Source organism: Myotis myotis, unplaced genomic scaffold (assembly GCF_014108235.1).
Source record: "Myotis myotis isolate mMyoMyo1 unplaced genomic scaffold, mMyoMyo1.p scaffold_m19_p_17, whole genome shotgun sequence".
Taxonomy (NCBI): Eukaryota; Metazoa; Chordata; class Mammalia; order Chiroptera; family Vespertilionidae; genus Myotis; species Myotis myotis.
This window is the reverse complement of record NW_023416321.1, coordinates 21,452,984-21,460,187: the sequence shown is the minus strand read 5'-3', so window position 1 is coordinate 21,460,187 and position 7,204 is coordinate 21,452,984. Positions and strand designations below refer to the sequence as shown.

The window sequence follows — 7,204 nt, the reverse complement described above, 5'->3', positions numbered from 1 at the left end:
GACTCCAAAAATCAGATCATATGGGTTTGAATTTTGGATCCATTGTTTATTGGGGCCATCTTGGGCAAGTTACTTTAATTTCCCTGTGACTTAGTTTTCTATCTATAAAATGAGGATAATAACAGTACCTTTCTCATAGGGTTGTTGTATTAAATAATACTTGCACAGCACTTAGCACTCAATAAATTATAAATGTTCTCAATAAATGTTACTTCTTATTATTCCATATGTTACCATCACCCTGAGGTTTTTCAATACATGCTTTATAGATTTTTTCTCTTTATTAATTCTTGTTTGGAATGATCTTGGAGACAATGACTATTGATGATTATGAGAAGCTAAAGATACCCCTCCAACCTCTTGGTATTTTGACCAACTTTAAATAGGTCTTACCAAGAAAAGGAATCAGTAGCAAATGACAAAGTATCAATAACAAATTTTTTAAATACTTAAGGTAATAGTTATTCTCCTATGGCTCAGAAATTAAAATAAAATTAAAACTGAAAGATAAGTGACAGCATTGAACTTAAGGAAAAAAATGAGAAAGAAGCACTGAATCGACATAGACTTCAAATGTTTTAAAGAAAGGACATACCTTCTCGTCAAATTTGTATGGGGAGACATTGACATAGGGAAAGCAATTTAGATTTACTTTGGACATAATTATACTATTCTGCAGTATTATTTTCGCCATCAGTTGTTCTTCCGACATCCCCTTTTCTATCACAGTCACCAGAGGAAAGCAGAAGCGTCTGAAGAGTTTGAAGAGGGGAACTAGCAGCGCTCCCGCTCCCGCAGTGTGCTCATGTGGAAGCATTTCCCTGCGGCTCTGTGTTTACAGGATTTTATTTGTGTAGAAGTACTGCAGAAGCACTGGGTGATAGTGGCTCAGCTGCGGGCAGAGCTTGAGGTTCTTTTGCTCTTCTTCACTCTGGAAGCTGTGTTCCCTCCTTTGTCTCAGATAGGGAGAACAGGCCCGAAACATGGTTTTGCAAGCCTTGGCAACCTGGAGATTTCTATCCTGTAAATGGATTAGGAGGGAATTTTGAGTTTGCTTAATATGATTGGTGAAAATTTTCTTCCATTTCCACCCAGCAAAAGCAGCCAATTGCCCAAGTGAGACAAAGGCTGAGTGTCTCAGGCTGTCATTGTTGGCATCTAGTAGAGTCCTGGTCTGAAGAGTGATGTCTATGAAGAGCCCAAACCTTTCCCCTGGATCTTGCCCAGGATGATGGTCATAGTCTTCCTGCTCATGCAGGTGCCTTCAGAACTCACAGGATCATACAACCCATGCACCAGCAGGTCTAGGACAATTTTCTTGTACTTTCTCATCTTGTTGGGGTTCTCACAGGCCATGGTTCCCAGGCCTTTCATTGACATGTGACACTTTTTAGCACTGGATCCTGGGGCTCTTTCTGTCAAGAGGAAAAACACATTCTTCAGAGGCTCTCTCTTCTAGAACCTCAGTTTCCAAGAGATCCTGGAAAAGAAAGACATCGTTGATGTCCTTTTCTTCTTGGACTGGGAGGTAGAGATGGAAAGGGGCTAGTCCAGGATTCTTCTGTTTGGTCCATGGATTTGAACTCATTTGCTGAGCTCCAGCGCTGGGGCAGCAACTCAAAAGGCACAGGGACATATGAGGAGGAAGTGAATTGTCTGGCTTCAGTTTGAGAGCTGGAGGGGCAGCTTTCTCCCAGACGGAAGTGCTGGCAGAGGCCATTGTTCTTTTACTGAGCCCTTCCCCCACAGAGCCAGCAGGCAGGCACAAAATCTGAGTCTCCATCAACCTCAACCTTGGTATTATTGACATTTCTGACTGAATAATTCTTTGTTATAGGCTGTTTAGCAGTATCTCTGGCTTCTACCCACTAGGGCTTCTACCCTTCTGTGACAATCAAAACATCTCCAAACATTGTTAAATGTCCCCTGATAGGCAAAATTGCCCCTCTCCCCCCAGAGCACGGGTCTAGCAGAAGAAATATCTAATCTAATATTAGAAATATGTTAGTGGAAAAGTATACACAGTATAGTATTGACACAAAGAGGGTAATGACTAACCTTGCCTGGGGTTCAGGAAAGGTTTTAAGAAGCAGAAGACAGTAGATCTGGGTTGTGAAGAAAGAGTTAAGTGCTTGACAGGCAAACAAGGGAAGACAAAAGAATTAATAGTAATATTAGAAAGAAAAACAGCATCTAAAAACAGAAAGGTTGAAATAGTTTGGTGTCTATGTAGAGTACTACTTCAGTGTAGATTGGAACATAGATTTGAAGGCTGTGGTGAAGGGAGAAGGAAGCAATAAAGCTGAAGAGGTAGAGACAAGGTTATAAAAGAACTTGCAGGCTATGCTAAGAAAAGTTGGGCTTGCCCTGACTGGTTTGGCTCAGTGGATAGAGTGTTGGCCTGTGGACTGAAAGGTCCCAGGTTCGATTCCGGTCAAGGGCATGTACCTTGGTTGCGGGCACATCCCCAATAGGAGTTGTGCAGGAGGCAGCTGATGGATGTTTCTCTCTCATTAATGTTTCTAACTCTCTATCCTTCTTGTAAAATATTAATAAAATATATTTTTTTAAAAGTTGGGCTTTATTGAGTTATGATGATAAACCACTGAAAGTATTAAGCAGAGAAATGGCATTTTAGAAAGGTAATTTTTAAAAATAGTCAGGGAATGGTTTAGGAGGAGATAATATTGGAAATAGATTAGGTAGAAGACAGTTACAATAGTTAAGGGCCTAAACTAGGGCCATGGGGGCTAGAGAGATGGGAAATGGCACAATCAATATATAGGAGGTAGAACTGATAAGATTTAGTGATTGCTTAGCTATGGAGAATAAGGAATTGAGAGGAGTTAGGACAATGTCAGATATCCCACTATTGAGTTAACTCATTATTGTGGCATTACACAAGACTGTAACATTTTAAGCCAAGATCAGATAAAAACTAAATTTTTTTCATTTATTAATAGACAATTGTATCCATAAAATGACTAAGTTCCACAAATGCCATGAAGGCCAAATAATTCAAGGATGGGATAATTTTTCAACATCTTTGTTGAAGAACTATGGTACTGAGGACCTCTACTGTTGAGAATATGAATAGCTTCAACATTAGGATTAAACATCCAGTAAAATGTCACCCAGGCACCGGCAATCCACAGCCTACCCAGAGTTCAGATATTCTTTTTAGAGGCACAAGGCTAGTTGTGTTACTTGAGCCTTAACAGAAATGCTAGTAGGGTAGAATCCAGGTCTCCTCCCACCTCCTGGAATACTTCTTCACCTCCAGGTGCCCCACATTCTAGTACTGTCTTCTGGCCTGAGTCTGTATTCGTCCTGAATACTACTGTGGTTTTTTGTGGGGGGTTTTTGAGAAACAATTACACAGCAAATTTAATGTTTATGCAATTTAAATCCATTGATGCTACAAGTTGGAATAAACTATATTCCAAATTCTCCCAGTCTATGTTCAAATCCTTTTAGAAAGGGAAGAGAGTGCTTCTTTCTGTCTAACCCTTGCCTCTAGAAAAAAGAGCTCATCTGAGATGGAGGGCTTAGAAATGCAAACTGGTCAATAGAAATATTCCCTTTTCCAGATAATTTTTCCTTTACGTAATCTACCTAAATGCTGTGTTGACTGAAAGCACCAGATTCTCCTACAATTGACTCCTCCACAAAGTCTGAGTCCAAAAGATGTTTGAGTGTGCCAAGCAACTGAGCGTAGGGTACACATTTTCCCTCAGGTTTCCTTACAGTTATCTCAAAAGGTTTTTAAACAGTTCAATTACTTTCAAAGGGTTGTTTGTTTATTTATTTGGTGAGAAGCTTTTCTCAAATGTCACAAACTATAGGGTTAAGGAAGATTTCTTTTGTGATTATATTTAGTATATGCATGGTTATGGCTCTTTATACAGCTTTCCCTTCAAGGGAGCCTTAGTTCCAATATTTCCACGATATTCATTGATAGCTATTAAACTGACCCAAGGGTTTCCCCAGGTATAGTTTGGCTAATAAATATCAGACACACTAGTGTTTGAATTTGGGCTCTGCCATTTATTAGTTTATTGTTCAAGTTACTTAACCTCTCTTACTTTCTCCTGTGTTAAAACGGGGGTTTTATGAGGTTTGAATATGTTAGCATTTATGAAAAGTATATGACAGAGACCAGCACAAAATGAATGCTGAATATATCTAAATTTCCCTTCTCTTCCTTTTCCTTCTCTTTATAAAGAGCACAATAAATAATCACTTCAAAGTGAGAGTTATTTAACTGTCTACAAAACATGCCTAGGTGGAGTCCTTAATCAACATCATGTTTTCAAGCCAAATGTGAGTCAAACCAAATTCTTCCCTTTATCAGATTGTGTTTTTAGCACAAGAAAGGCAGTCAAAAGAAACTAGGTGTTAGAGGGTTTGGTTGTATGCATACAGTACCAAAGGCATAACCCATTCTGTATAAGAAATCCAATAGAATTACCAAAGAGTTTTTAGTCAGCATCTATGGTCACATGTGAGCATGTTATTTGGTACAGGGATTGATGAGTGAGAAAAGCCTACGGAAGTTCGAAACAAGAAAAACAGAAACCCCAAATGCAGAGGAGGCTCACACTATCACTGGCACCGTGTACGCAAGTTCCCAACAGGCAACGTGCGTATTTAGTCACTCTATACCAGTGATGGCGAACCTACGACACGCGTGTCAGAGGTGACACGCGAACTCATTTTTTTGGTTGATTTTTCTTTGTTAAATGGCATTTAAATATATAAAATAAATATCAAAAATATAAATCTTTGTTTTACTATGGTTTTCTTTGTTTTTCTATATGTGACACGGCACCAGAGTTAAGTTAGGGTTTTTCAAAATGCTGACAAGCCGAGTTCAAAAGGTTCGCCATCACTGCTCTATACAAAGAAAGTTCAATAGCTCTCATGCCTCAGCTTGAGGACTCATAGTTAGGTCATCCTGTCATAATTTTTTTTGTTGTTGTTGTTAAAAGGGAATTTCAAACCATATGCAGAGAACCATATGCTAAAATACAAATTCAAGCTAGTGCACAAATGTATTTTCATACAGCCAGGAGATTTTGTTGTTTTCAATGCTTGGGGTGAAATGTGAAAGCTAATGGTTCCTATTCATTTTGAAAATGAAGAGGAAGCAGCAATTGGGTTGAAGAAATAATGGGTTAGCAATCAGGAGATCAAGAGTCTAACCCTTGCTTCTGTCACTGCCTATCAGTGGGACCTAGGACAAGTCCCTATATACAGTGCTTCGGTTTCCCCACCAGAATGTTCTAAATAACAATTCTGGCACGAACCTCAAAGGGAAAAGATAATAAGCATACAATACTTTGCAATCTTCCTTAAGACGGTGTTACATAAATCCCAGTCATTACTACCACTAATACGCTAGGATGATAGTACCTGCAGGGAGGTAATCATCACCCTGTAGAGAGAGTAAGCTATTAATCACCTCCAATCCCTCAAATTGTGTGTCAAGTCAAGGACAAGTGAGAGATATGCTGACTATAGTACTGGTATCAGAAGGAGTTTCTATAAGCCTCAATCCTTCACTGTGAACATTTTGCTTCTCAGAAAAAAAAGATTCTGCATTCAAAGTAACCTCATTGCTATGAGAAGGTATGATCTTGACTAGTTTATCTTTCTTGAAGCTTTCAATCTTGGCAGCAGTGCTGTGCTTCCCACCGAAGCTGAAGTACTTGCGCCAGATTGTATTGTCAACATAAGCAGGGGGAAAGATGCTTACATCAGCTGAGAAACCCATTTCCAATTTAGGGTTAGAAAATGTCTTTCTAAATCCAAATTGTAACTTTTATCTTAGACTTCCCCTTTAACTAATGCGGTCACGTGCAGATCAAATGCTTAGACTGATAAATGTGTAAGGGATTCACTCATTGTCAAAGCCCAGAATCCAAAGGTGATTAGTCGGCTAAAGAGGGAAGATGCGCACCAGACAACCTTGTTTGTTGCTTTGCCACTTAATCACATTAATCCCTCCACAAGAAGTTCATCTGCATGGCAGGGAATTAAACACTGACAAAAATAAAACCAAAGCCCCCAAATCAGTCCAGACACCTGTTTCACATAAGTAAGTGTGATAAGATTGTCTATGGGTAGCAATTTTTTTTTCTTTAAACATCCTTACCATTTTTTTTGACACAAATAATTTAGGATTCATTTTCATAAAGGTGCTTTTTCTATAATGTAGTTAAGTGTTATATTCCAGGTACAAAGCAGACTAGATCCTAATGGAAAGCCAAGAGTGTCCTCTAAGTGTGGTTACTAAATCATAAGCAATAGATTTCCTATTTCAGAAGAAAGCCAGTTTAGAGATTTCTCTTAACTACGCCAAAACCACTAAAAGTGACCTTTGTTTCTGCACATACACTTAACCTAGTTGATTCTGATCAATTTTCCCTCATGATCTTTACATTGTTTAAATAAACTCTTTATAAGGCAGACTTTAATCTTTTAAAGTCCTAGTATGGAGAGTATTATTTAAAGGTGTTTTTTAAAATCCAAATTAAATATATTAATTTAAAGACTTTAAATTTTATCTTTAAAAAAAAACCACACAGCCAGTCTTGTACCATTTTTTGATAATTATTTTTCTCCTATGTTCCATTTTTAGCTAAAACCACAGACATAAAACCATGTGCAAATCAGTTCAACATTTGAGAAAATATTAGTGAAACAGTAAAGTAGAAAATAATTTCTTCTGAGAAAAATCTACCGTTTACAGGCAGTGCTAATTAAATTTTTTAAATTTAAAAGTAATTTAAAATGGAAAATCTTTCATCGGAGTTAACTTTAAGCAGAATTTAGTTTTTCTTTAACAGTGCAAATGTACAGAAAATCCCAGAGATGTTCAAATGCATTAGGCACCTATAGAGCAACAACATCCAAGCGGAAATAACTCGGAAAAGATCCATGAGGGTTTTCGTGACTGCTGGAGAGAGTCAGCTCAGAGTACAACTTTCAAAGCACACCAGTGTAGGGAGTAAAGCATTCAAACACAAAATGAGCACTCAGCAAGAGCTGCAAAGGACGCTTTTACCTAATTAAAAGCTTAAATTCACAGAACTTCAGAGCACTGCCGTTTCAGCTTAACTTTGCCAAAATAATCAAGCAGAATGAAGCAAAACAAATAGGAGAACAACAAGCCTACCACTCTGGTTTTGATTTGCTGCCC

The 7,204-nt window shown here is 38.2% G+C and overlaps 1 pseudogene; it reads right to left on the bottom strand.

Moving 5' to 3' along the window:
• Nucleotides 1–835: 835 nt before the first annotated feature.
• Nucleotides 836–5,776, bottom strand: LOC118671439 (annotated as a pseudogene).
• Nucleotides 5,777–7,204: the final 1,428 nt, after the last annotated feature.